Source organism: Acinonyx jubatus, chromosome D4, assembly GCF_027475565.1.
Source record: "Acinonyx jubatus isolate Ajub_Pintada_27869175 chromosome D4, VMU_Ajub_asm_v1.0, whole genome shotgun sequence".
In the NCBI taxonomy this organism is placed as follows: domain Eukaryota; kingdom Metazoa; phylum Chordata; class Mammalia; order Carnivora; family Felidae; genus Acinonyx; species Acinonyx jubatus.
In genome coordinates, this window is record NC_069391.1 from 31,177,346 (window position 1) to 31,201,445 (window position 24,100).

Here is a 24,100-nt window from a genome sequence, read left to right on the forward strand (position 1 = left end):
GGAGCCTGTTTCCGATTCTGTGTCTCCCTCTCTCTCTGCCCCTCCCCCGTTCATGCTCTGTCTCTCTCTGTCCCAAAAAATAAATAAACGTTGAAAAAATAAATAAATTAATTAATTAATTAATTAATTAAATTAAAAAAAATAAACTCCAAATGGATAAAGGACCTGAATGTGAGACAGGAAACCATCAAAACCCTAGAGGAGAAAGCAGGAAAAGACCTCTCTGACCTCAGCCGTAGCAATCTCTTACTCGACACATCCCCAAAGGCAAGGGAATTAAAAGCAAAAATGAACTACTGGGACCTTCTGAAGATAAAAAGCTTCTGCACAGCAAAGGAAACAACCAACAAAACTAAAAGGCAACCAACGGAATGGGAAAAGATATTTGCAAATGACATATCAGACAAAGGGCTAGTATCCAAAATCTATAAAGAGCTCACCAAACTCCACACCCAAAAACAAATAATCCAGTGAAGAAATGGGCAGAAAACATGAATAGACACTTCTCTAAAGAAGACATCCAGATGGCCAACAGGCACATGAAAAGATGCTCAACGTCGCTCCTCATCAGGGAAATACAATCAAAACCACACTCAGATATCACCTCACGCCAGTCAGAGTGGCCAAAATGAACACATCAGGAAACTATAGATGCTGGAGAGGATGTGGAGAAATGGGAACGTTCTTGCACTGTTGGTGGGAATGCAAATTGGTGCAGCCACTCTGGAAAACAGTGTGGAGGTTCCTCAGAAAATTAAAAATAGACCTACCCTATGACCCAGCAATAGCACTGCTAGGAATATACCCAAGGGATACAGGAGTACTGATGCATAGGGGCACTTGTACCCCAATGTTTATAGCAGCACTCTCAACAATAGCCAAATTATGGAAAGAGCCTAAATGTCCATCAACTGATGAATGGATAAAGAAATTGTGGTTTATATACACAATGGAGTACTATGTGGCAATGAGAAAGAATGAAATATGGCCCTTTGTAGCAACGTGGATGGAACTGGAGAGTGTGATGCTGAGTGAAATAAGCCATACAGAGAAAGACAGATACCATATGTTTTCACTCTTATGTGGATCCCGAGAAACTTAACAGAAACCCATGGGGGAGGGGAAGGAAAAAAAAAAAAAGAGGTTACAGTGGGAGAGAGCCAAAGCATAAGAGACTCTTAAAAACTGAGAACAAACTGAGGGTTGACAGGGGGTGGAAGGGAGGGGAGGGTGGGTGATGGGTATTGAGGAGGGCACCTTATGGGATGAGCACTGGGTGTTGTATGGAAACCAATTGGACAATAAACTTCATATATTGGAAAAAAAAAAAAAGATTCCTTACCCCCATCCCTACCACATCAGCTGAGTGTCACTTCCTTGACAGAATCTAAGATTGAACATGATAAGCAGAACTGCACTCCCACCCATCACTTGATTCTACACCTGCTCGAACCACCTGCTCAAACCAGGAGGGAAACCCATTCCTTACCTCTACTTCATTCCAATGTCCTGCACTGTTATCAACACATGCTCAGCCAAGGGCAAATTATCCTTTACCTTAACACCTTCTTTTTTTTTAGTTTCAACTTTTTTTAATGTTTATTTATTTTTGAGAGAGAGTGAGTGAGCGTGAGCAGGGGGAGGAACAGAGAGGGAGGGAGACACAGAATCCAAAGCAGGCTCCAGACTCAGAGCGGTCAGCACAGAGGCTGATGCAGGGCTCGAACTCACAAACCATGAGATCATGACCTGAGGCGAAGTCGGACGCTTAACTGACTGAGCCACCCAGGTGCCCCTATCCTAACACCTTCTAATTAAACCCCACTATACTTTTTCTTCTGCCCATATATTTCTATTAAGAGACTGTGGCCATATCTAGTTGACACCAAACAGATCTCACCTCAGCGAAATTACCACAATATAGATTTATATGAATCATCTATTGAATCATTTGCCAAACATATTGTCCCCTTCTTTGCGCCCAGCACCCTGTTAGGCTCTAACTACACTTCCTAAAATATACCAATCTTAGGATTTGGTGGGTTTTTTTTTAATTTACTCTGTTAATTTAATAATTTTATTTTTATTTACCCATCACATGTTACTTAATGTCTCTGTAGGTGCCACTACACAGATTAATTCATTTAATCTAATGAGCTAATATTTATTGACAGCCTACTGTGTACCTTTAATAGACACTATAAAAGAAAGAGAACTATAATTCCCTAAACTTCAAGACAGTGAAATGTAGTAAAGTAGGTAAGAATTACACACTTACACACACACACATACACACACACACACACACACACACACACACACACACACACCGTAATACATCAATCAGTGCCATATAAGTGGTTCAGACAGCAAGTTATATAGGAGCTTAGAAGAGAGAGAAAGATATAACTGACACACAGTAAATGTGCAATCAATGTTTGATTGAATTAAATTGAACCAGGGCACTTAATACTGAAAATAAAGACAGATGGAATGACATGAAAATCTGATAATGTGGAAATGTGCACGAAAATACTGAGACATTACATGCATGTTTTCTTTTAAATAGGTTTTTACTTAAAGTAATATAAAAACATGTTAAAGTGACATTTTATTATCATCACTACACATGGGAATCCCTACAGGTGACATCTCTACTAATGTGCTAAAAATAAATTATTTTAAATTCATTCTATTTTTTTGAGACAACATCAGTATATTTGGTATATACCTACAGGGTTTTGGTTAATTTGAGTCTTCTGGAAGTCATTTGATTAATAGTTTCTTTTCTACTGCCTAACTGGTTTTCTTGTTTATGTTACATAGAAAAAAAAGCAGAACGTGACATCATTCTGAAAGTTCACAATGAGAATTTAAAAAATCATATTAGGAGGGAACACTACTCAGCAGGTACTCTAGGCATGAAGAAATGGAGACAGGAATCTGTCTTTCTTCTCCTGTGACATCAATTCATAAATCAAAATTACCATGACTAAAACATCACAAACAAATTAGCACATTGGTATGATTTTCAAAGTAGAATCTCGGAACTAAAATATCCATATTAAAATGGCAGCCCCATCAAGTGAACCAAAACATTCCTACTGAAATGGGAGCCTCATAAATTAAGACTCCAGGTAGCAAGACCAGTATCACAATCTGAATTAGGTCTTGGAATTCCAATTTGCAGTCAGTAGGTAAAAGACAAAAAGAAAAAAAATTCCCCCCCCAAAAAGTAAGGACACCTTCTGAAAAAGAAACTAGTACGAACATAATAGATATACTGAAGCACATCAGACCACCTGGATGAAGAGGGGGCTACTCTAAAGGGCAGGCAGCATGGATCAGCCAGAAAGCCAGGGGACGTCCTGGTGTCAACTGCAATGAATGAATGAGGGGCCCTGGAGACGCGAGTAGAGTTGAGGAGGGCTGGATGATACTGCTCATCAAGATCCTTTTTACACTTCCTGCTGTGGACTGGTCTCCAAGGAGCCTCCCGTTTTACTGAGATTCCCCTGAAGATGCTGCATTGACTCAGCAAATGAGGTTGTCAATTTTCCTGGTGGAGGGGTTCTCTTTGAGATCAATAATTTGAAATGAAGAAATAAAATGTAGGAACCACATTTTAGGAACTACATTTAGGAACTACTACTACAGATTTCCTTCTTGAAATCTGATTATCCTGTGTCTAGTCCCCTGAGATACAGTCACATTGTAACTGACATTGTAGGTCTGTGCACCCCCTTCCAAGGAATTACTTTAATAATAATAACCCCAAGTAGTATTTATGGAGTTTCTACCATGCACCAGACATTATTCTAATAACGTCTGCCTATCCCTAGCAGCAAGAAAACTGCATGGGTACCAGTTCCAAGCCCCATGGCCACGCAGCAGATGCACAATACCTATTTGTGGAATAGGTGAGCAAATTAACTCAACAAACCTTGGAATTCCTAGCTTTACCCTTTCTAGAGAAAAGGGGAAAAGTGGGAGATGGAGAGTATGTGCCCCTCTATAGTGCTTTAATTATAACAAGTTAATGACAAATACATGTCCCTTTTCCTTGACAGCATCTCTACCTTGGCTCTCTTTAACTTCAACTACGTCTTTTTCCATCAGTTTTAAAACATGCTTAGAATACTCTAATTCTTATCCTTTTTATGTCTCAGGGTAGAAGATTCAGTGATCCATGCATGACAAATATATGTAGTATCAAAGGGGCAGTTAAAAACTCAAAGCAAGAATCAAGATTCATCACATAAAAGAAACTTCTAAAACCTCCCTGTACAGTGGCCTTAATTACATCATGACAGCCCAACTCCTTTTTCACCATATAAATGAGGAATCGGATGTGGTTCTACTTCTACATGTTACAAAAGCTAAATATAAATGTGAGTATAAAGTCAAAAGCCAGTTTCCAAAAAATAAGCACTACTTTGAATTTGAAACCCCTTTTGGCCAGTAAATCCATGCTGAAAATGATGAAGGATTTCTCTAGATTTAGCTTCCTTTAGGGATAATTCTGAGATAACAGTGACAGAGAGCCAAAGGGATGATTATAGGAAACTCACTCCAAACAGCTCAAACATTCATATACTTCTGTATTTCATAGACACTTACTGCACACCTATGATGTGCATGACACCTTGCAGGACACAAGACCTGGTGTCAGGGAAAGAGACACATAGATATCAGGATTGTGTGCCCCAGGCTTCTTACAGGAAGCAACAGAGCAGAGGAAAATCACTTAATCTAGCTGGAGCACCACAATCTAGACTAGATTACATGCAGAACAAAAAGATCTCCCTACAAATAAATATTTCAGCTGCCTCTCCAAAGCAAAGGTGGCATTTTGAAATATTTTAGGCAATGCCAAGTCAATGTTGAAAATCTTTGGGTGAAAATCACAGGCATGTAGAGAAAACCCTCCTCCAACCTCTCATACTTACCTGGAAGTTTGTGCTAAACTAACCTAATATATCAGAGCAGTAAGAAATCTAAACTTTAAAATGCTCTTCAGTTTATAGCAATGTACTTAGTAATACAATGATGTTCTTGACCACCAAACAAAGATGTACTCCTCTGAAAATTTAGCTAACCTAAGCATAAAACAACCTGATGATTTCTGGGGGGAGAGATCAAATATACCTTCTCCTAGTGTGACCTGAAAAAGATTTCTTGAGAAAAAGAATCTCATCAGCTTTCTTTCTAATCTCCTATCTTAGACTATCTTTAATATGCTGTCAAATGCAGATAGTTCTTTATACCACGGTATGACAGGAATACAAGTAATATAAAAGCAGTTTTGCACACTTATAGACAATATCAAGTATTTTACATAATAATGATGCTAGAGAATACAAGACAATGATATTGTAATAGCGATGTGTGATGGCAGCAGCTACACTGTGGTGAACATAGCATAATTTATAAAATTGTCAATATGTTGTACACCTGAAACTAATATAATTGTGTGTCAAATATACTCAAATTAAAAAAAATAATGATGATGATGCTATAATACAGATTCTCACCTGCTGGGGAAGAAAGAACTAAAGTAGGGTAAAAAACAAAGATTTTATAATTTAATTGTGTCTTCCTATCAAACTCTACAGATTCCAATAGTTTAACTGGCATAATATACTCATTTTCTTTTTTTTTATTCACTTAGCCTATGATTGCATTAAGTACATTACTAATGCGTTCATTAAATGAGGTCCTTCCAAGGGAACTGGTGATTTTAATGCTCCTGGCTAAATGATAAATATCGCTAGCTTTACAGCCTTAAGTATGACTTGTGGCAGAGCAAACAAAAGTTCATCAACGACTGAGGTAACAGAGAATGGATGGCTCTCTATCTTTAATTAAAAATAATCTGTTAACATTACAAAAGAAGGAATAGAAAGTTAACATGGAAATAAATGAATATTTAGAAGTCAACATTATGCCAAATTTAGCAACAGTACTAGGGAAGCTAGAAACTCATCTATATTACAAATACAAAATAGAAATGCATCTATATTTAAAAAAATCATCAGAGTTCATATATGAAGTTATTTCTATAATATTCAAATTTTCCCTTTAAACATTCAAACACTAAAACGTTTCATTTTATAGTTGCACTTAAGTTTCTTATTATCAAAATGAATGCCAAAAGACGGTGGGGGGGGGGGGGAAGATCAGAGAGGAAATAAAGATTACCAGGATTTCCACTTATGGCAGCATGATGGATAAAAGTGGATGGACAACTCTCAAGGATGAAACAATAACATGTTGGATGAAATAGCAAAAAAAAAAAAAAAAGTTAATGCAATTAAGTGCAAAACTGAGCAGGAAGGAAAACAAAAGACACACAGAGCCCAAAAATAAAGTGAAAACAGGCACCCATACCGGTAAGCACACACCAAAGCTGGCTTCTACCCTGAAGTTTCTGCTGAACTCTAGGGACCTTAACTTTCTACTTCGATGACTGCATAGACCTTAATAGAGAGATCATTCCTAGGATCTCATTTTGAGAAGTCAAAATAAGTAAACTAATAAACTACACATAAAGCTGGAGCACCCCACTCTCAGATGCAAAATTAACTCCACTGCACAAAAAGGGATGGCAAATAAAGAGTGAAATCTTGCCATTTGCAATGACATGCATAAAGCTAGAGAATACTATACTAAGCGAAATAACTCGGTCAGAGAAAGACAAATACCACATGATTTCACTCATATGTGGAATTTAAGAAACAAAACAAATGATAAGAGGGGGATGAAAAAGAGAGAGAGAGAGAGAGAAGCAAACCAAGAAGCAGACTCTTAACTACAGAGAACAAACTGATGGTTACCAGAAGGGAGGTGGGCGGTGGGATGGGATAAATAGGTGATGGGGACTAAGGAGGGCACTTAATATGAGCACCGGATGTTATAGGGAAGTGTTGCATCACTATATTGTATACCTGAAACTAATATTATACTGTACATTAACTAACCAGAATTTAAGCAAAAACTTTTAAAAAGAGAATGATGGAAAAATCTTACCTGTTTTTACTTTGGCACTAAATTGAGACAGAGGGAAATCCCCTGAAAATTAATAACAAGCTAGGTTACCCATGATTTTGTAGTCCAGATTTACACTACCTGTGGGGATAAAATCCTCAAGCAGAGAATTCAATTCAACATGGTCCCAATTTGGTAGTTCCACTAAGCAATTAACAGAAGCCAATGCTAATCCTGTCTAGGGGAACTCAGCTTCAATCCAGAGCTCAAATGTTTCCCAGAGATAGAACCCCAAATAAAATAGTCCACAGTGTAAAAAAAAAAGTTACTAAACACAAGAAAAATAAGGCAATACGACTGAAACATATAACAGACCCACACAAAGATCTGCAAATGGAATTCTTAGGCAACAAAAATAATATAACCATATTGACTATGATTTAAAGAAATAAAAGAGAGGCTTAAAAATCTAAGAAACAAGAACTCATAATTAAGCACTTGGAATTGGAACCAAGTAGAATTTAGAAATAGATACTAAAATAAATGAAATTAAAGTCTTGATGGAAAGATAAAATAGACAAGACACAGCTAAAAAGAGAATTGGTGGATTATAAAATAGATATTTTCAAATTACCCAAAATTAAATCCAAATAGAGATGAAAATGATGAAAAACAGGTTAATGACATCACCAATATGGCGACATAGGTTGTTTCTGACCTCAGTCCCCCTCACAAGACCAGTTAGCAACTACCCATAGAAAAGACACCATTGTGAAAAATCACAAAACCCTGGGTAAGGCTGAAATACCCTTGAACCACAGAAACAAAGGAGGACCACATTAGAAGGGTAAGAGGAGAGGTTTTACTTTGAATGCATTACCCATCCCCCAGGCCAGCACAGCACTGCACTGAGATGCTCCCCTCCCCAGGCCTTAGTTTGTTTGTCTGGTAGTTAAGAGATCCCAAGATGGACATTCAGCTTCCCTAGCTTTATGGAGCATTTTCCAAGAGGCCTACTCAGGTCTTATGCCATGGAGATCACTGGGGGATTCTACTGGGCCAAACCAATGGACATCAGATAGAGATACACAGGGGTTTAGAACTTATAGCAACCAGCACTCAGATCTGATACTACAAAAATACAAAGGATAATAGGATACTATGAACAATCATAGACCAAAAAATTGGACAACCTAGAAAAAATGAGAAAATTCCTGGAAACATATAGCCTACCAAGAATAAATCATGAAGAAACAGAAAAACTGAACAGACCAATAACAATAAAGAGCTGAATCAGTAATCAAAAATCTCCCAACAAAGAAAATCCTAGGACCAGAATATTTCACGGTGAATTCTAAACATTTAAAGAAGAATGATTGCCAATCTTTCTCAAATTCTTATAAAAATATGAAGAGGAGGGAATACTCCCAACTCATTTTCTAAAACCAACAATACCCTGAGAGCAAAGCTAGATAAGGACACTACAAGAAAAGAAAATTACAGGACAACACACCCAGTGAATACAGATGTATGGGCTGATGTATGGATCTGCTGAATTTTATGCTGTATACCTGAAACTAATAAAACACTGTATGTTAACTAATTGGAACTAAAATAAAAACTAAAAAGTTCTCTCCACAAAAAAGAAAAACTGGTACCATGAGGTGATAAATGTGTTAACTAACTTTATTATGGTAATCATTTTGCAATATATACACATATGATATCATCACATTGTATAACTTAAACGTACACAATGTTATATGTCAAATATATCTCAACAAAGTTGGGAAACAAAAAAACAACAAAGGAATATTTCCAACAAAATAAAAATTTAAAAGGTCAAGAGCCATGCAGTACAGAGTTAGAGGCTCTCATAGGGCTGTCCAATCACAGCTCCACTCTGAACAGGCAATCACCAATATTTTTCCGGAATTGATAAAAGATTCCACTTCTCACATTCAAAAATCTCAGTGCATTCCATGTTCACATACTCTCCCAAAATAATACACTCAGACACGTCACAATAAAACTGCAGAACACGAAGAGGGAAAATAACTTAAGTACAGCCAGAAAGAAAGGACAAAGCACTAACAGAGGAATGATAATTAGATTGACAAGTGACTTTTCAATGACAATGGTGGGAAACAGAAAATAATTACAATGTGCTAAGAGAAAATAGCTGCCAGTCTGAAGTAATATAAAACCAGTGAGACTAGCTTTCTAGCACAAAGAATTTATACATAGAACAAAACCTGTAGTTTACCCTCAAAAAATGAAAACGTTTTTTAAAACTCTAAACTTAACCAGAAGGAAAACAATCCAGTTAAAAAGTCTGAGAAAATATATTGGTAATTATGTGGTTACAACCAAACAAATATTTACTATATAAACCTATTGAGAATATATTAAGTAACAAAATGTAATTTAAATTAGTGAGGAGAAATGATGTGTTATTCAGTAAATGATATTGGGAAAACTGGTCAGACACTGATTAAAAATAGATTCAGAAATCTTGCCATTTGCAACTTTGTGGATGGAACTAGAGGGTATTATGCTAAGCAAAATTAGTCAGAGAAAGACAAATATCATATGACTTCACTCATATGAGGAATTTAAGATACAAAACAGATGAACATAAGGGAAGCAAAAATAATATAAAAACAGGGAGGGGGACAAAAACCTAAGAGACTCTTAAATACAGAGAACAAACTGAGGTTTGCTGCAGGGGCTGTGAGGTGGGGGATGGGTTAAATGGGAAAGGGGCATTAAGGAAGACACTTGCTGGGATGAGCACTGGGTGTTATACACAGGTACTGAGTCACTGGAATCTACTCCTGAAATCATTATTCCACTATATGCTAACTAACTTAGATGCAAATAAATAAATAAATATATATATAAAATAGATTCATATCTTTCATCTTATATTTTTTTTAATTCCTGATTTATTAAAATTTAAATATAAAACTAAAATGAAACCATTAAAATGTATGTAAAATTTTGAGAATTTTAAATAGCAAAGATATTTCTAACATAATAGCAAAGCCTGAAAACACAAAGGAAAATACTAATTTAATGCTAATTTAAAAATGGCAAAAATATAAGAAAGGCATCATAAAAATGAAACACTTAGGAAATACTTACAATATGAATGATCAAGAGATAGTTTAAAAATTCATACAAATCAAAATGAAAAGTACAATGACTCCGGTTTAAAGATAAGCAAAACATATGATCAGACATCCTATAAAAGAGTGAAAACAAATTCTTAATAAACATTAAAATTAAAGGCAAGGAAACCCCTTATTAATGAAGATCACAGATATAATAGTTATGAACTATCAATTTTTCTTGTAACACAGTTAAGATCAAACTGAAAAGGGCACCTGGGTGGCTCAGTTGGTTCAGCGTCCAACTTCAGCTCAGGTCATGATCTCTCGGTTTGTGAGTTTGAGCCCCACGTCGGGCTCTGTGCTGACAGCTCAGAGCCTGGGGCCTGCTTCAGATTCTGTGTCTCCCCATCTCTCGGCCCCTCCCATGTTCATGCTCTGTCTCTCTCTGTCTCTCAATAATAAATAAACGTTACAAAATTAAAAAAAAAAACTGAGAAACACCCATTGTCTAAGAGAGTGTATAGGCACATTTGACAAAATGTATTATATCCTTTGGCTTTATTCCCCAACTTAATGGGAATCTAGCCTAATAAATTGTACAAGAATACATATATAACAGCTCCACTTGTTTGTGAATACAAGACTGGTTAAATAAGATAAAGTTACAGTGGAATATTATACTATCTCTATAAATGTTAGTTCATAAATTAGCCCTGTACATGCAAGGCCAGGAAAGACCAAGGAAAGAGGCAGACTACCCCAGATTAAAACAAAGCAGTTTTAAGGGAACTTAGAAGACTTGTCTTGGGTAGCTACAAGATAAGTAGATCTCTGCACCTGTCTACCAGAATCTAAAAAGTTCATATAGAGGCCTTAACTGGGTTCAGTCATTTATTCAGTCCAGATGGTCTCAACAGCACCATATTCTCTCTTAAAGCAGGCTAAAAATTTGTAGGTATAGTGTGATGTCAACATGTTTATTTAAAAAATAAACTTATAACATATATTAATATAATCTGAATAACTAATGAATATTTTTATCACTGCAGCTATACCATTAGAAGATACTCATATGTAAATCTTTAACTCTAAACCACATTTTTGACAATGTAATTATCCATAGTTTTATACATTTTAGAATTCATTATGTTTGATGGCAACTAAGCTGAAAAAATATGCTAATTCTTCCTTCCTATCACCATCATGTGCAAATTACACATATACTTGATGAATGCACATGTTGCTAAATTCCGCATGTAAATGATATTTAAGTTTTGATAGTTTCACTGCTTCTTTAGCCAGTATATCTCCACAAATTTACACTGCATATGCAGAACCTGCAAAACAAATTCACAATGCCTAGAATCCAATCAAAGTTTATCAAATCTACAAAAAATCAGCAAACTATGATCTATAGTTAGGAGAAAAATCAGAACTGACACGTTAGCATTAACAGGTTATCATTAGTAGACAAGGACATTAAAAGAGTTATAACTGTAACCCATAAATTCAGAAAGTTAAGTAGAGATATAGAAGATATTTAAAAGCCCCAAATGAAATTTCTAAAAAAATTCTACTTTACACACATTAATAGCATGTATTGTGTGTAATCCCACACTGATGGGATTAATGGAAGAAGAAGAGAAACTGCAGAATAAAACATCAGTGAACTTGAAGACATAGTAATATTCAAAAGAAAAACAAAGAGAAAAGAGAATTTTAACAACATAGTATCAGTGAGCTGTGGGACAAATTCAAGTGGCTTAATACATGTGTTTCAGGGGGCCCTGAAAAAGAGGGGGAATAAAAAAAGGACAAAAAATATCTGAAAAAATTGTAGCTGAAAGTTTTCCAAGTTTGGTAAAAAGCTATCAACCCACAGATCCAAGAAACTCAACAAACTCCAAATAAAAGAAATGAGAGGGGCACCTGGTTGGCTCAGTGGGTTGAGTGTCTGCCATCAGCTCAAGTCATGATCTCACAGTTTGTGAGTTCAAGCCCCACATCGGGCTCTGTGCTGACAGCTCAGAGCCTGGAGCCTGCTTCCAATTCTGTGTCTCCCCCTCTCTCAGTTCCTCTCCCCCTCATGCTCTGTCTCTTTGTCTCAAAAATAAACAAATGTTAAAAAAAATTAATAAAAATAAATAAAAGAAATGAGAAAAAATTACACCAAGAACAACAAAATCAAATTTAAAAAAAAAGGACAAAGTATCTTAAAAGATAAATTTTAAGAGTATCCAGTAATAAAAATCACATTATAATTTAATGTTTATTTTTGAGAAAGAGAGAGGCAGAGTGAAAATGGGGAGGGTAACGCCTTTCTCTGACTGACTTATTTCACTTAGCATTATACTCTCTAGCTCCATCCATATTGTTGCAAATGGCAAGATTTCACTCTTTTTTATGGCTGAGTGATATTCCATGGTATATCTAGACTACATCTTTATCCATTCATCTATCAATGGACACTTGTGCTTATTCCATATCTTGGCTATTGTAAGTAATGCTGCAATAAACATAGGGGTGCATCTTTTCGAATTAGTGTTTTCATATTTTTGGGTAAATAGCCACTAGTGGAATTACTGTATCCTATGGTAATTCTATTTTTAATTTTTTGAGGAACCTTCATACTGTTTTCCACTGTGGCTGCACCAGTTTGCATTCCCACTAACAGTGCATAAGGATTCCTTTTTCTCCACATCCTTGCCAGCACTTGTTTCTTGTGGTTTTTTTTATTTTAGCCATTCTGACAGGTGTGATTTTGATTCATATTTCCCTGATGATCAATTAAGCTGTTTTTAAAAGAGCAAGTCAAAGACAAGAACATAGCTCTTTATCTCGGTCTCAAATCTCAAGATCCTTTTTCATTTTGTTTTATTCTGCCTTTGCTTTTATGTACTTCCTAAATAAAATAGTTTTTTCTGTAGCATGGTATAATGAAAAGAGCACTGGGTTAGAAATCAGAACCAACTTTTAATTTTGGCACTAAATATCGCTGTGACCCTGAGCACATTACTCAAATTGAACTCTACTTTTCATCCAAAAAACAAGGAGGTTACACTGGATACTCTCTTAAATTTCTTCAGCATCCATAATTTACTGTGAATCAGATTATAGATAAAACAGAAAGACTCCTCCCCTCAAAACTTACTCCAGAGCAGCAATAGAACGTACATCTGGACATAATTAAATCACTCACCATTCAAATGGATACAGAGAAGCAATGAAAGCAGAAAGATTATCTGGCACTCCATAAGTTTCCATCTGCTGTACATTTGAGGGTTCCCAGGAAAGGGAAAATAGTGACCTACATACTGGATATCAACTCAGGGAAGTCATTAAGGAAATAATAACAAAGCAGGAAACTGTCCAGTCATCCTGGGTAAGACACAGACACCTTCTCACAGGACTGGCACAATCAGGCCCATTTTGAATCACAAATGAGGGCTTTGGACCAAAAGGTCTATGAAGGCCCTCCTACTTGCTCCAACATTCTGTGATTTGCATTTTTATTGTAGATTGAGGATTAAAATGGGAACAGATGAACGTTTTTCACACCCAGTCCCAGTTTCATGTGAAATGTTTCTGCACAAAATGTTTAATTGCTTTGCAGAAGTCACAAAGATGATTCAATGCCTCTTTCCTCTCCAAATGCATATAACTACTAGCTATGCTTATACAATATAGAAAACATGATGCTTTGGGATAATTTGGAAATGAATGGACAATATTCTCTGAAATAGTTATCACTAATATCTAAGTCAGCAGGTGCTGAATCACTTCCCCTTTTGGCTTTGGCCCTTTAGAATATCTGTATCTTTTTAAAGTGTATTTAAACAAACAAAAAGATGGAGTGATTGTTCTCAAAAAATGTTTCCACAGTTGGTTATTTACATTTATTGGAGGATGCAGCAGATACCCCCAAAAGACATTCCCACTTGCCTGCCTTCATTAAAGTTTGAATACATTCCCACTCCCAGCTTTAAGAAGAATAGAATTCACTCCTAGCCTTAAGAAGAATAGAATTCTTAAAGCTAGGAGTGGCCACATGACACAATTCCAGCCATTGGGATATAAACAGATCTGACAGCAACTTCTGGGAACTTTTAGTTATTCTGATTAGGTTTATACATTCCCCATGATACTTTCTTTCTTCCCGGAACATAGGTGTTATGTCTAGCCCCGCAGCAGCCCTAGTGCAACCATGAAATTACAAAGCAACATACCAAACAGTAAAAGGGAAAGATAGACAAGGCTTAGGTCGCTAACAACACAGTTAAGTTAAAAGATAAACAAATACCTCTTTGCTTAAGCCTCTGTATGCCAGGCTGTCCATCCACTAGTTGCAGCAAAATATATTCCTTGTTGATACAACAGATTTGAGGAAAAGAACTAATTGCCTTTTAGTCTGAGAATATATGTATTGCTTCCAAAACACATGAAATTGATTCTTGACTGTTTCTTAATACTAATAACACCATGATTATTTAATAGGGCAATTACACATAGTCTAGGTTTCCATCAACATTTCAAAGAGGAAATATTAGCATATCATCATCTCTGATAAACAGCATAAGGATATATTACTTGTATACATATCATAATCCAGTTTCTATCATGGTCATAGCCTCTTTCCTATTATGAAAAACCATAGTTAAGTATTTTAGCATAAGCATGTTATCTGCCTCAAAAGCCACAGTCATTTTATTCATTCATAAGTCAAAAGATCTATGTGTCAGAAATTGTCATTTCACATTTTCTCAACTGATAAGTGTAGATACTTGTCAGTCCTTTTCATCCAGTGTGCTTCAAACTCTAAAGATCTACATTTTTTTATACCTGGGAGTAATATAGTTATGTTTTGTTATATTATTTTAGCTATACTGAAATGTAGAGCAAGGATTAGCAAATTGCTCAGTAAACAAACAGATAGTGGGGGTCCTGGGTGGCTCAGTCGGTTAGGAGTCTGACTTTGGCTCAGGTCATGATCTCACAGCTCGTGAGTTTGAGCCCTGCATCAGGCTCTGTGCTGACAGCTCGAAGTCTGGAGCCTGCTTCAGATTCTGTGTCTCCCTCGCTCTCTGCCCCTCCCCCGCTCACGCTCTGTCTCTGTCTCTCAAAAATGAATAAATGTAAAAAAAAAAAAAAGAAAAGAAAAGAAAAAAGAAAGAACCAGATAGTAAATATTTTAAGCTTTAGGCTTTACAGTAAATATTTAGGCTTTACCATAAGGTCTCTGTTACAACCACTCAGTTTTGTCAAGTAGCACAAAAATAGCCATAGACAACATGAAAATGAATTAATGTAACTGTGTTACAGTATAACTTTATTTACTGACATTGAACATTGCAGTTCATAAGGTTTTCAAGTATCATGAAATATTATTCTTTCCAATTTGTTTTCAACCATATAACAATGTAAAAACCATTCTCAGTTCTTGGGCAATACAGAAACAGGTAGCAAGCCCTATTTGGCCCACAAGCTATTACTAAATAAAACCTGCTATTTTGCCCTGAAGGCTTCAGTCACCTGATTATGCCTTACAGAATAAGCAAATGGAAACTTTCAAAACTTCACTAATGTTTCAAGTGTAGTTTTTTCTAATAAAGCGTTCAACAGACATTCTAATGTGTACTGCTTTACAAATAAATGATTCTAGATCTTAATTCCTGCATTCATTTATATAGGAAAAGGCAGCCTTTTTGTATAGCAATAGGCAGCATTACCACGAACACATTATGATCTGAGATCACGTTTCCACTGATAACTGATAATCCCTGTGAGGGCTGCATCCATAGCCCAGGGGAGTACCCCATTCATTTCTGTGCTCATCCCTGTTATCTTCCCCCTGAGATCACCCCATCGTGGCTGTTCTCTCAAGTCACATAAGCACTCTGCCAGGGAAATAAAGGAAGGCATTCTTTGGTTGTCCTGATTTTAACTGTCTCCCTTAAGTTTAGCCTGGCCACTAGACTTTAGTCCTCTTTCATATAGAGGTTAATGTATACTATTTAACATAGTACTGGAAATCTTAGCCTCAGCAATCAGACAACAAAAAGAAATCAAAGGCATCCAAAGTGGCAAGGAAGAAGTAAAACTTTCACTATTTTCAGATGACATGATACTCTATGTAGAAAACCCAAAAGACTCCACCATAAAATTGCTAGAACTAATACAAGCATTCATCAAAGTCACAGGAAATAAAATTCAATGTGCAGATGTCTATCACATTACTACACACCAATAACGAAGCAGCAGAAAAAGAAATCAAGGAATCAGTCCCATTTGCAGTTGCACTAAAACATACCTAAGAATAAACCTAACTAGAAGAGATAAAATATCTGTACTCTAAAAATTATAGAACACTTATGAAAGAAATTGAAGAGAACACAAACAAATGGAAAAGCATTCCATGCTCATGGACTGAAAGAACAAGCATTGTTAAAATGTCTATACTACTCAAATAAATCCACACATTCAGTGGAATCTTCATCAAAGTAACACCAGCATTTGTCACAGAACTAGAAAAAAAATCCTAAAATTTGTATGGAACCACAGAAGATCCCAAATAGCCAAAGAAATCCTGAAAAAGAAAAACAAAACTGGAGGCATCACAATTCCAGATTTCGAGCTATATTACAAAGCTGTAATCATTAATACAGTATGGTACTGGCACAAAAACAGACAAATAGATCAGTGTAATAGAATAGAGAACCCAGAAATGGACCCACAAATGTATGGCTGACTAATCTTTTGACAAAGCAGGAAAGAATATCCAATGGAAAAAAGTCTCTTCAGCAAATGGTGCTGGGAAAACTGGACAGTGAGTGACATGCAGAAGAATGAAACTGGACCACTTTCTTATACCATACACAAAAAATAAATTCAAAATGGATGAAAGACCTAAATATGAGACAGGAAACCATCAAAATCGTGGAGGAGAACACAGGCAGCAAACTCTTTGACCTCGGTCGGAGCAACTTCTTACTAGACATGTCCCTGTAGGCAAGGGAAACAAAAACAAAAATGAACTATTGGGACCTCACAAGATAAAAATCTTCTGCACAGTGAAGGAAACAATCAATAAAACTAAAAGGCAACTGACAGAATGAGAGAAGATATTTGCAAATCACACATCTGGTAAAGGGTTAGTATCCAAGATCTATGAAGAACTTATCAAACTCAACATCTAAGAAACAAACAACCTAGTTAAGAAATGGGCAAAAGACATGAACAGACATTTTTATAAAGACATCCAGATGGCTAACAGACATGAAAAGATGCTCAACATTACTCATCATCAGGGAAATGCAAATCAAAACCATGATGAGATACCACCTCACACCTGTCAGAATGGCTAAAATTCACAAGAAACAACAGGTGTTGGCAAGGATGCAGAGAAAGAGGAACCCTCTTGCACTGTCAGTGGGAATGCAAACTGGTGTAACCACTGGAGAACAGACTAGAAGTTCCTCAAAAAACTAAAAACAGAACCACCCTATGGCCCAGAAATTGCATTACTAGGTATTTACCCAAAGGATACAAAAACACTTATTTGAAGGGCTATATGCACCCCAGTGTTTATAGCAGCACTATCAACAACAGCCAAACTATGAAGAGAGCCCAAATATCCATCAACTAATGAATGGATAAAGAAAATGTGGTGTATGTATACATGTATGTATATACACATATATACACATATGCATACATATATGTACATATATACATACATATATGTACATATATACACATATACACATATATACATACATGCAATGGAATACCACTCAGCCATCAAAAGAATGAAATCTTTCCATTTGTGATGACAGACTGGAGCCAGAATGTGTTATGGTAAGCAAAATAAGTCAATCAGAGAAAGACAAATACCATATGACTTCATTCATATGTGGAATTTAAGAAACAAAACAGATGAACATGAGAAGAGGAAAAAAGAGAGAGAGAGGGAGAGAAGCAAGCCACAAGAGACTCTTAATGATAGAGAACAAACTGAGGTTTGATCTAGATGGGCTACATGGGTGATGGGTATTAAGGAGGGCACTTGTGAGGAGTATTGGGTGTTGTATGTTAAGTGATGAATCACTGAATTCTACTCCTGAAACCAGTATTTCCCTGTATTTTAACTAAAATTTAAATTAAAAATGAAAAGAAACTAATGGGACATGAGGTTGCCAAAAATAGTAATAGCATTAAACAGAAAAAAGATGCTTTATCATTCCTGGCAAGAAGAACAAGACAATATTACTTATGGGGTGTAAAATGATAGTTCTCCCCACTCTAGGGCTAAGAAACATAACCTCCAAGAATGACTTGGCAATTTGTGACAATTGTTGTTTTTGTTAAGATCATCGCCTATGCACATTGGCATTAATAAGTTATATGAATTATCTTTTTATGGTGAAATATTTTCTGATTCCTTCATTTTGCTAACCAGAAACAAAAACCAGTAGTACACCATGAAAGCCTTAGGCAACTGCAGCCCACATACGTCTGTCCCATTCATTCTTATTCTACTTTCTGTAACTGTAGCCCTTTTTCTAGGACTGGAGCTCTGCCCACATTTCCATTATTTTTGGCTAGAGTCCTATTAAATGAAGGTGACTTTGAATTCCAGGCTCAATAAAAAGACCTCAGGATGGCTAGGTGATGTAAATAGTGAATGATTTACTGAGAATCTACCATTAACAAGGCACTGTTCTAAGTTCTTCATATATTTAATACATGATCTTTAGATAAGGTGCTATTATCATCATCTTATAGATAAGAAAACTGATGCTTAGGGAGTTTACAAAACTTACCCAAGGGGCGCCTGCACAGCTCAGTCAGTTGAGCATCCAACTCTTGATTTCTACTCAGGTCATGATCCCAAGGTTGTGGGATCGAGCCCTATGTCAGGCTCCATGCCGAAGGTGTAGCCTGCTTGGGATTCTCTCTCTCTCTTCCTCTGCCCCTCTCTCCAGGTTACACGTGCATGCACTCTAAAATAAAATAAAATACTTAAAAAAAAAAACTTACTCAAGGTCACACTGCAGGTAAGAAACAGCTCTCCTTCCACTGCACCAACCTGCCTCTTAGATTCTAGTTCATTATAGGCTCTTCCCTTAGGGTCTGAATTTATCTCCAATTTCTCCATGTAGATATGGGAGGATTTCCCAAAACAGTGATCATTTGGAAGTAGTCACTTTGCATTGATTTTGGATCACACAGAGTTCTACCCACCTTTTCCTCCCAGAATGAACTTGAGAATATTGTATTTGAGTAGCCCAGGTGTTGACTCCAGGCCAGCCCTCTATCACTGGACAACTTCTTCCCAGCCCCTAGCCTGTGCCCTGCTGAACAGATTTTATTGCTTCCCTGAAAACCCAGTATTTCTGGATATCTAGGATACCAAAACCATGCCTACCTGAGTTTCATCATTTCACTGTAAATCTTTGAATGCTTAATCCTACCACTATAAAGGAAGAACACTGTCCCACTGTAAACAACACTTCAATACTAAATTGCATGATGATGAATTTATGCAATTAAATTTGAATTTTTCTGTGAAATGGAACATTCCAATGAAATCTTTTTTTTTTCAATAATAGTTTTCAATGTGAGGTCCTGGAAGGTGTAATGCTATGTGCAAAGAGATATTCTGGGCTTCTATTGTGTATTTAAATTATTAGACCTAGTCCCAGCTTAAAAAGGTTGAATTTATATGTACCACAGTTGTAAGACAGTCTTGTTTTCTTTTCATAATGAAGACATATACAGCTAGAATTCAGTCCGGGCCGCCAAATGCTGAAATAGTTGAAGTTATCTTTGCTGATTCTTTACCTCTTCTGTGGTACCTCACCCTAGATATCCTACTATTGTCATGTGTCACCCACACATGCCCACAGAGAGTTCCCTAAACTCTAAACCTTTCCCATTTCCATTTTTGTGCCTATCAAAAGTGTCCAGGATTTTATTTTCTCAGTCATATTCTCTATTTCCAATCTCCCCAAAGCAAAAACAAAAACAAATCCACAATATATTCTAATTATAAGTGCTTTAGTATATTCCCCCTCAAAGATAACAAATTATCAGTTCGGTTCCCAAGATTGGAAGCTAGAGGTCCCTGGTCAGAACAAGGAGGGTTAAGGTGAAGAATTTCAGATGACCACAAAAGCACAGAAGGTTGGACAGTTTGGCACATAGCCAAAGGATATGGCAGGTACAGATGGCAGCAGTCCAGTACCCAGGGATTCAGATGGCAGCTAATTGACAGGAGAAAACAACTAGGCAGGTGGCTAACAGCACAGGTTCAGCTATCTAAAGTCAGGTCAGGCACAGGGTCAGAAAACCAGTAACATTAAATCTGAGAAATAAGGAATTCATAGAAACTGAGTAATTTTGCCTGAGGAGCCTGGATTACTGAACCGTTTCCTTCCCCAGCTTTGGCATAGTTTTATCCAGGCTATAGTGGTTAACTACAGGAGTCTGAGAATGAAAGCGATGTGACAGATTCAGATAAGGAGAAACCAGACAGCATCTGAGCGGCTAAGGTTAATAAGACCACTGACCAAGCCTCATGAACAAACACTGATTATTTCCCTCCTTCAGGAGAGGACACATTTATAGTATAAGGAGAACTGCAATGACTGAATCCATTCTAAATGCAATACTTAAGTCCATTCTACAGCAGGGGGGAAAACTCACAAAGATTAATTCCACCTGAGAGCAAATGGTTGCACAGGTAATTGAGAAAGAAAGTCAAGAGAGGTTTCACAAGGGAGATGACATTTGAGCTTGATTGTAGAGCATAAATAGAACATTATCATACAGGATGAAGGACCTTCCAAACAGGGGGTACAGCATGAGCAAAGACAAGCAGGCTTGAAAATACACATTGTACTTGAGGACTTTTGGGTTGTCCAGTGTGTTCAGATATAGGCAATATGGTAGGAAATAGCAAAAACGAAGCTAGACTATAAGCATGTATACATACACAAGTGCTCACATACATATGCCTGTATATACATATATTCACATATGTATACATATTTGTATATTATATATAAATATAAATGAGTGCATAAATATAAATGTATATAGTTGTCAAACTGTAATCAGATGGTGAAGTCTTTGACTATAACCCTTAGGGAATGTGACCTTAAAGGAACACATTCAAAGGTTTTAATCAAGCAGAGAGGCAATGATCAGTTTTATAAAATCAGTGATAACGATGCATAGGATGGACTGGAAGGAGAGAACTACAGCACAGATAACAGACCCATCAAAGATCAGTTACAACAATCCACACAGAAGATCATGATGAGCTAAAGCAGGGCAGTGGTCACAGGGATAGAGAGGAAAAGGCAGTTTCTGGCGTTTTTGAGGGGAGAAATCAGCACAACTTACTAACCTATTTTACACAGAGGAAAAGAAACAAAGAGGTTCCTAACTTATGCAACAGAGGGTGATGAGATGGGAGTGCCATTAATGAAGACAAAGAAACAAGATTTGGGGAACAAGATTACAAATTGGATTCAAATTTGAAAAAACAAAAAACCAAAAAGCCTAGAACATAAGAATGAGCTTGTGCTATAAATTGAGGGTCCAGTATATTAGTAATGTTTGAATACTTGGGAATGTACAAAATCACCCAGGGAAAATGTCTAAAAGGAAACCTGGAGAAGACTAAATTTGTCTGCACATGAAAAGATGTGTCACTGACTACAAAAGTAACTGTAGAGACTTTAACCAAATGAATAATACCCAAGAGAGCAAGTCTTATATTTGAAATAGGTAAGGGAGAAGGGGACAGATCATGCTTAGAGATACTGAAAAGTAGGAAAGGTTTTCTGTACTCAAATACACCATACTGACAACCAGCTACTCTATTCAAGTCTTCTTGGAAGAACAAGAAAGTGGTAATGGTCTTTCCAGGCTCTCTTGTCCTATAATGCTTTCCTCTCAGATGTACTTGCTTAACTTCTATCTTGTTTACAGAATCCTGGCCTTTTTATGGGCTGATGCTGGCCTGGCAATGGCACAGTTGTCAAATAAAATGCATCTGAGTTCATGGAAACCAAATCTATCGTTGATATTATGCAGCCAACCTGTACGACAAGGTTCTGGAAACACACTAAACCTGTTGTGGCCAAAATCACCCTATGCAAATTAAGTCTTTACATTCATCCTTATTTCCTGGTAACAATTTAGATGTAATTCTTCAAGTTATTCAGTGACATACAGTAAATGGCCTCTTCTATTACACTGATCAGCAGCAAACATCCATGTTAATTACCCTGACTATAGCAATCATTTCACAAAGTACATGTATATCAAATCATCACATGTACACTTTACATTCAATATTATCTGTCAGTTACACCTCAACAAAGCTGGAAAAGAAAAAATAAATATCCAGTTTATTATATGCTTGGAAACCTCCGTATTCTCAACAGGAAAGCTGGAATTACAAATGCACCTTACAGAGTTGTGAGGATCAAATATTTGTGAAAGTGTTTTATCAACTTTCAGTCACTTCATAATTGTTAGTTGCTATTAGTAGTATCAGACCCTGGGGTTTAATGTACAGTTAATGACACATAGAATTAAGTGATAAAGTGATTTTTGTTCAATTTTTACTACAGCTTATAAAAACAGTAAGACATTAACCCAAATATGTGACATTTTAACAGACAAAATTTGTATTCTGATGATCTAGCTGAAAAATAATCATAGAATTATACACATTCAATCAGCACCTACATAAATACAAAAAGAAACTCTAGCCCTTTCATTGTGAATAAGGAAATACAGTAAAGAAACCTGACCACAAGAGCCTAAACAGATGTGTTTAATCAAATCAATAATATTGTGTGAATGATAAAAGTACCAAACATCAGTGAATCAATTTCATGTTATATTCTTGGAGTGATATCGTATAGGCATTATTTTAGCAGAAAACTTTGTCCCAAAATGCTTAATCAACACTAGATAAAATACATACAAGCACTGTTGTTCTACTAGGCTTCATAAAGAATCCATTCATCCTAAGGGAATACATTCTGGTTTCCACATCTCTCCACAATATTTTATATCTATGCTCAAGAAAAGCCTGGGGTGAAGAAAAAGATATGACTAAATGGTTGAACATTTTAGCAGCAAAATCCTTAAACTCATAGTAGAACAATGATGAGATTAGCTGCTCCAGAAGAAAATCAAAACTATGGAAAGTAAAGAAAAATTTATAGTCAGGGTAAGCAAAGTAAATGCAGGCTCCTACATTTCACAAGAATATACCTATTTGTAAGGGCAAAAAAAAAAATATGTTGACAATGAAGTTTATTAACTCTGTTCTCCCAAGCAATTGAGGGCATCAGGAAATACAATGTTTCTAAAAAAAATACTTCTGTTCAAGAAATAAGAATTATCTATACATGGGGCCTTTGTCTGAAAACACAGAACACAGAGATAAGAATCATTTCTATTGTAAAAGAAAGCTGCAGGTTGATAACAGTGGTGATCTATTTGGGAATACAGATCCAATTCTCCTGCTCACAGTGCTTAATGTCTCCAGCATTTTCCAGCCATTTCCTTCTACAGAGGCCCAGGTACGATAGCATATGCTGCATGGGATGGCCATTAACAAAGAAATGTGGGCTTAGACAAGAATCAATACCAGCTGTCGTCTTATGTGATCACAAGATAATTTTTAAAGCCCAAATAATCTCCTTGATTTGGCGTATGCAATTGAGCTCATTTTTCAGTAGCTAAAATGCATGACTACATATTTACCCCTAAACACATAAAAGGGAAACAGAACGCTGTATTTCTCAAGAAAAGCAGACTTGGCTTGCCTAGACTATAGATCAAATTAAGTGGGGCCATGAGGCAAATGAGCGCAGATTTGAGACAACAAATTCTGTCGATGAATTTGGTTCCATTAGACTTGGGTTACAAACTACACCAAAATAATGGGATTTGGTTCCATGTGAGAAAAT

General features: G+C 36.4%; 1 protein-coding gene across 3 annotated transcripts in view; it reads right to left on the bottom strand.

Moving 5' to 3' along the window:
* Positions 1-24,100, bottom strand: part of PLPPR1 (phospholipid phosphatase related 1) — a 590,773-nt gene that overhangs the window by 486,960 nt on the left and 79,713 nt on the right. For all 3 annotated transcript variants that reach the window (XM_027039558.2, XM_053204867.1, XM_053204866.1), the window contains exon 3: positions 18,923-19,102. The gene's annotated coding sequence lies outside the window, so the exon portion shown is untranslated. The remainder of the gene's footprint in view (positions 1-18,922; positions 19,103-24,100) is intronic.